We start from the raw sequence: 7,855 nt of genomic DNA, 5'->3' as shown, positions 1-7,855 counted from the left end.
ACTGATGGGCACTAATAGGCTGAACTGGTAGTCATTGGTGAGGTGGCACTTATGGGCACTGATGAGGTGGCATTGATGAGGCACTAATATGCCGCACTTATGGGCACTGATAGGTGCCACTGATATGCGGCACTGATGGGCATTGTTGGGTGGCATTGATGGGCACTAATAAGCAGCACTGGTGGGCACTGATAGGTGACACTGATTGGTGGCACTGGTGGGCACGGATAGGCGGCATAGATAGGCGGTACAGATGGGCACTGATGGGCATTGATGGGTTGCACTGATGGGCGACACTGATGGGCATTGATTGACAACAGTGATGGGCATTGATGGGTAGCACTGATAGGCTGCACTGATTGCCAGCACTGACTGCCATCCCTAATGGGCATTGTTTGGTGGCACTTGTGGGCAGTAGTGGGCACTGATTGCTGCCACGGGTGGGCAGTATATGCTGGCATTGGTGGGCACTGTTTTGTGACACTGTATTTATTCATTGTAATCAGGGCACTGATGATCAGTGCCCCAATTACATCCCTAGATGTCCCCCTGTGAGGAGATGCCGATGATCGGCTCTCCTCTCCTCAGACTCTGTCAGTGTGAGGTGAGGAGAGCCGATTACCGGCTCTTCCTTGTTTACATGTGACCGGCTTTGATTGGACACAGCCAATCACGTTGTTAAAGAGCTGCATACGCAGCTCTTTACAGAGATCGCTGCGCTGTGCACCCCCGGGGCAGCGTCATATGACGTCGTCCTAGAACGAGAGCTGCACCTCCCCGCCATCATTCGATGGTGGGCAGGCAGCAAGCAGTTAAAAAAAAGAACCTGCGGTGGATTTTCATTATTACTAGGTGAAACAAAATCCAATATTCACGTAGTCTCTGCTTTTTTATTGGTTTATTCTTGCAGATTTCAAAATAACAATTTTAGCTAGCCGCTAGTTTCTTCCACAGTTTCACTATAGCATTCTTTGTTGTCTTTATTACAAGCATCAAGCATGCCTTCAGCTTTGCAGACACATTTATCATGCTATTGGGATTTAAATGACAGCATAATTTTCATGGTTGACAAATCACTTCATTTTATTTTTTATTCTGCCTGTTATTCACACTTTTGTTATCACACAAATTTTGACATACAGGCAAGAGTGGGTTACACAGATCCAAACACGGACACCCTCATGACATAGATGCTTGACCAACAGTGGCACTATAAAATATCCAATGACAGAAAGAGCCAGCACAGTAGTCCCATATAAAACATAACCAACATTTCTGAGACAATTAGTTGGCCCACCCTTTGCAGCTATAACAGCTTCATAGAAGAGCCGTCTGACTGAGCCCTGCATGGTGCACCTGAGAGGAGGTCAATGACAGTGCTGCCAGGCCACTCTGAGGGATGTAAGGGGACCCCGATCTAAATGTTCCCCCTTATCTTAGTGTATTCACTCAGTGGAAGGTGGTCTCTGGTCACCAGAGCCCCCTCCCCCACATCATGACCAGAGACCACCTTATATCAGATTTTCCAGCATTCCCCTTTACATCAGTCTGCAGGATTCCCCCTTACAGTGCAAGGGGGAACTCTGTGGACCCTGATGTAAGTGGGAATCATTTACATCAGAGTTCCCCCTTAGATCATGATCTGCAGCATTGCCCTTTAGACCCCTTTCACACTGGGGCGCTTTGCAGGCACTACAGCATCTTCGGAGCAGCATCTTTGGAGCGGTGAAGGAGTGGTGTGTATACTGCTCCTCCACCGCTCCTGTCCATTGAAATCAATGGGGCAGCGTGGCTATACCGCTGGCAAAGTGCTGCTGCAGTCATATCCCCCCCTTAATCTCCTCTTATCAAGAGTGAAAAAATTCAGTTCCTCTAATCTTTCCTCATAGCTGAGCTCCTCCATGCCTCTTATCAGTTTGGTTGCCCTTCTCTGCACTTTCTCCAGTTCCCCGATATCCTTTTTGAGAACTGGTGCCCAAAACTGAACTGCATATTCCAGATGAGGTCTTACTAATGATTTGAACAGGGGAAAAATGATATCTCTCTCTCTGGAGTACATACCTCTCTTAATACAGGAAAGGCGTTTGCTCGCTTTGGAAACCGCAGCTTGGCATTGCATGCTATTATTGAGCTTATGATCTACCAAAACCCCCAGATCCTTCTCCACTATGGATTCCCCCAGTTGTACTCCCCCTAGCATGTATGATGAATGCATATTCTTAGCCCCCAAGTGCATAACTTTTCATTTCTCAACATTAAAACTCATCTGCCACATAGTCGCCCAATTAGACAGAGCATTGAGGTTGGCTTGTAAATTGGAGACATCCTGTAAGGACGTTATTCCACTGCATAGCTTGGTGTCATCTGCAAAGATGGAAATGTTACTTTTGATCCCAGACCCAATATCATTTATAAAGATATTAAAAAGTAAGGGTCCCAACACTGAACCTTGGGCTACACCACTGATAACCTATCATTCAGAATAAGAATCATTAACCACCACTCTCTGAATTCTGTATTTTAGCCAGTTTTCTATCCATTTACAAACTGATATTTCCAAACCTGTAGACTTTACCTTACACATGAGCCATGTGTGTGGAACAGTATCGAACGCTTTTGCAAAATCCAAGTATACCATGTCCACCGCCACCCCTCTGTCCAAGGTTTTACTTACCACCCCATAAAAAGAAATCAGGTTTGTCTGACAACTTCTGTCTTTCATGAATCCATGCTGTCTGTTGCTCAAAATATTTTTATCCTGCAAGAACTCGTCTATGTGGTCTTTTATTGATCCCTCCAGTATCTTCCCAACTATAGAAGTTAAACTAACGGGTCTATAATTACTTGGTAAAGACTTTGTTCCCTTTTTAAATATAGGCACCACATGGTACTATTCCTGTCATTAATGAGTCCCTAAAAATTAGATACAATGGCTTTAAAATGACAGAGCTCAATTCTTTTAGGATCCGTGGGTGGATGCCATCAGGTCCAGGTGCTTTATCCACCTTTATTCTGTCCAAGCATTTCTGGACCATATCACTTTTGAGCCATTGTGGATTTGGGGATGCGTCAGTACCACCCCCATTATGGACATGAGCTCCCCCGTGCTCCTTTGTATATACAGAGCTGAAGAAAGTATTTAATAAGTTAGCCTTCTCTTTGTCCCCAGTCACCCACTCCAGATTAGGCTTGTGCAATTAGTTTCGTAATGAATCTAAATTCGGCCGAATTTTGCATCTTTCGGACATTCAGATGCATCCGAATGTCCGAATAAAAAAATAACAAATTACAACGAATACGAAAGAAATATAAAAAATTAATTCGAATGAATTCGGCATGATTCGAAATTATTTCAACTGCATTCGAAATTATTTCAACTGCATTCGAAATTATTTCAACTGCATTCGACATTATTTCAACCACATTCAAAAAAATATTTTGTGACCCGAATTTAGGGCCATGTATCTCGGGGTTACTTGGTGCTAGACACTTCAATTTGGATATGTTGTAGTGCTAGTATTATTGTGTTTGCATACCAAATTTGGGGTTTCTAGCTATAAGTGACCCCGAGATATGTGGCCCCAAAATCGGGTCGCAAAATGTTATTAGTTATTAGAGCAGAGAATTACATTTTGCGACCCGATTTTGGGGCCACATATCTCGGGGTCACTTATAGCTAGAAACCCCAAATTTGGTATGCAAACACAATAGTACAAGCACTACAACATATCCAAATTTGTTTCTAGCACCAAGTGACCCAGAGATACATGGCCCTAAATTCGGGTCACAAAATATTTTCGAATGTGGTTGAAATAATGTCGAATCATGTTGAAATCATTTCGAATCCAGTAGAAATATTTTCGAATTTGGTTGAAATATTTTCGAATGTGGCCGATTTTTCGAATTCGGTAGAAAACTAAACGAAATCCGAAAACGAATTTAAGGAAGTTAACGAATATAACTAAACGAAATTAATGAATTAACGAATTAAAACGAAACTAAACAAATGTTTTCCTTTTGCACATGTCTACTCCAGATTATTTTGCAAAGGGCCTACATGCTCAGACTTAACCTTTTTACTATTAATATATTTGAAGAATTTTTTGGGGTTTGTCCTATTATCTTTTGCAATCTGTCTTTCATTTTGAATTTTTGCATCCTTGATTTCCTTTTTACATATTCTGTTATATTCCTTGTAACATTTAAATGACACTAGCGTTCCTTCATTTTTATATTTTTTAAAAGCTCTTTTTTATAGTTTATAGCTTTTTTAACTTTGGCCGTTAGCCACATCGGTTTTATTTTTCACCTTTTAAACTTATTGCCCATGGGAATATACTTTGCCGTTAAATCACAAAAAGTATTTCTGAAGAATTCCCATTTCTGTTCTGTGCCCATTGGTGCCAATATTCTCTCCCAGTCTAAGTCCCGGAGAGCAGCCCTCATCCTTGGAAAATTTGTTCTCTTGAAATTAAGTGTTTTTATCTTTCCCGTATGTGATTTTTGCTTACAGTTAACATCAAATGAAATCATGTTATGGTCACTGCTACCCAGATGTTCCTTTATCTGAACATTAGTAATACGTTCTGCATGGTTTGAGATTACCAGGTCCAACAGAGCATCATTCCTAGTTGGGGCCTCAATAAACTGGACCATAAAATTTTCCTGTAATAGGTTTACAAATGTTTGCCCTTTAACTGTCCCAGCAGTGCCATTACCCCAGTCAATTTCTGGGTAGTTAACCACTTCCCACCCGGCCAATGCACATATACGGCCGGGTGGGAGCCGTCTACTCCTGATAGGACGTTCAGGAACGTCCATCAGGAGGAGCGGGATCGCGCGCGCGCGTGCCCGCGCAGCGGCGTGATCCCGATGCGCCCGTGTCACCGGGACACGGCGCATCTCAGATCGGCAGGAGGGCTCTGTGATTGGCCCTCCTGATCACATGACGGCCGTGTCCAATCACGGCCGTCATGTGATGTAAACAAACAGCCGGTTGCTAGGCAATCGGCTCCTCCTCTCCTCACACAGAAGTCATCGCTGAGGAGAGGAGAGCAGATTGCTGCAGCCGGCTGATGATCAGTGAGTATGAGCTGTTTTTTACAGCTTTTTACAGCTTTTTACTCACTGATCTTCAGTCTAGTGTAAACACACAACACACCACACAGTGTAAGCACAGTCCCCACATATGTCCCCATAACACACATGTCCCCAAAACATACATGTCCCCAAAAAATAAAAACACATGTCCCTAGTAATAAAAACATGTCCCCCACATATGTCCCACTAAAATCACTTGTCCCAATGATTATGTGCACACATATGTACGTGATCACCTGCACACATATGTACATGATCATTTGCGTACATATGTCCGTGATCACACAAACCAATTATTATACACTTAACGGAATTTTTTTTACCAAAAACATGTAGCAGAATACATTTTGGCTTAAATTTATGACAAAATTTGATTTTATTGGATTTCTTTTAAAATAGAAAAAAGAAAATATTGTTTTTTTTCCAAATTTCCGCTTTTTTGCGCTTATATCGCAAAAAATAAAAAACGGAGTCGTGAATAAATACCACCAAAATAAATCTCTATTTGTGCGAACAAAATGATAAAAATTTCATTTGGGTACAGTGTAGCATGACCGCGCAATTGTCACTGAAAGCGCTAGAGCGATGAAAGCTGAAAATTGGGCTGGGAAGGAAGGGGGCGAAAGTGCCCTGTATTGTAGTGGTTAAAATCCCCCATTATTATCACTGTCCCAGCCCTTGCAGCCCTTTCTATCTGTGCAAGGAGCTGAGTCTCCACCTCCTCATTAACATTGGGTGGTCTATAACAAACTCCAATGATTAACTTTGAACTACGCACAACTGTATGCAGTTCCACCCATAATGCCTCAGACTCATCACACTCTCCGTCCACCAGGTCCTCTTTCTCACTCGCTTTGAGATAATTTCTCACATACAGACAGACCCCTCCACCTTTCCTTTTTACTCTCTCTTTCCGAAAGAGTGCATAGCCAGGAATATTAATAGCCCAGTCATGTGAGGAATGAAGCCAAGTTTCAGCAATACCGATTACACCATAGCTCTCCTGATGCACCAGAGCTTCCAACTCGCCTATTTTGCTTGGCAGACTTCTGGCATTGGCGAACAAACATTTTAATATATTAATACATTTTGACCGGTCACATACTATCCTCTTGAGTGTTCCAAGATTACAACTAGGACCTGCCACCATATCCACCTGGGGTTTATGCGCTTTGGTTACCCCACCACTAATGCCCCTAATATTACCCTCTGGAATATGCTCCACGCTGACTATCTCTATCTCTGAACCCCCCCCCCCCCCTGGGAAAACTCTAATCCCTTTCCTCCTCTTCTTTCCTCTCCCCTAGGCTGCTGTGTTTTTCAGAATGGAAAGCGGAGGAAAGAGCTAGTCAATATATTTACTGGCCCCTTCTTTTTATAAATGAACACACTCACTCACTGTGTTCATTCATAACTGAAGCAAAGTAAACAGTTTTTACTATGCTTCAGTTTGTGAATGAACAGGAAACCGCTCAGCACAGAGCACTTCCCATTTACTGTTTAGTGCAGCTGAGGCTGCAGAGAAAAGCATGTGTGTTTGAGCTTTGGGGTGCACACCCTAATGCAATAGGCTGTGGACACCTATGAGATCTGCAAAGTTTTAAGCTTCTTAAAAACATTCAATAACAGTCATATTTAGTAGTACACAAATAGATGACAATTTTTACAATGTAAAATGTGGACAGGCAGACAGAGTCCTCTACATCTGTGGCTTGGTTTAAAGGGGTTAACAAGCAATAGATCTTGGAGAACAATTTATTTAATGCAAAGACATTGTCCTGAGTGATTGAGTCATGAGTGCAGCTTTCAGACCACACTTGAATCATATTATTTACTGACATACTGTAAGTAATATTAAGAATTACACAATGTTTTTCTTGCGTCATATACAGTAGAATTACTGGTTATAATATAATGGTTATTATGTACATGCAGAAAACAATATAGCTTCCTGCAAAGACAGAACAAATTGTGCAATATTTGCATGATTTAAAATATTCCATTATTAGGAGAATCAGTGCCTGTCCACTGACGTCCATTATGGCTTTCCTGACTTTACATTTCACTCATATTTATTCCCTTTTTTATTTACATTGAGGACATCTACATTTGAAAGTTGTGTTTTTGGAGTGTCATGAATGTAAAACATGCCAAACCTGACAGTAGATGAATTGCTTCAACACAACAATAAAACTGGGATGTATCAGTGTTTTAGCCAAAATGTCCAACTGCCAACCTAAGACCTCGTTCACACCATACATGCAGAAAAACTGCTGGAAAAATGTTCAGATTTCACTTGCAGCGACACGGGTTTACTTCAGTTATCATGTGTGTTTCAGATGGTTTTTATACTTGTTGACCTAAGTTTTTTCATGCGCCTTTTTTTTATGCACAGATTCCCACCACATCCTATGACATCACTTGCTTTTAGTGTTTGTGGAGAGAGAAGATAACAATTTGAGCAGTTTATTGCTAACATTATTACAGGGCCTCCCTGTGATGGGAGTTACTTTGGGTGGGGGGCTCGTGGAATCCAGCTTACCTTAGAGAGCTCTGAAAACCCATTTTCCAGCTCCCCCGGGCCCTCTTACGTGTAAGTCCCTCTGTGTCTATTAGACTATTTTGTTTTACCCCTGTTATCCTGGATTCTATATGTGTGGTTTGTGTTGAAAGTTGAAGGGGCTCTTTTACTTGGGACAGTAATATGTATGAACAATCTCCCTCAAGGAATATATGAAGATAAATAATTCCATCT

Source organism: Lithobates pipiens, unplaced genomic scaffold (assembly GCF_037356315.1).
Source record: "Lithobates pipiens isolate NorthernLeopardFrog02 unplaced genomic scaffold, aLitPip1_a1.2 Scaffold_27, whole genome shotgun sequence".
Classification (NCBI taxonomy): Eukaryota; Metazoa; Chordata; class Amphibia; order Anura; family Ranidae; genus Lithobates; species Lithobates pipiens.
This window is presented reverse-complemented; position numbering follows the sequence as displayed.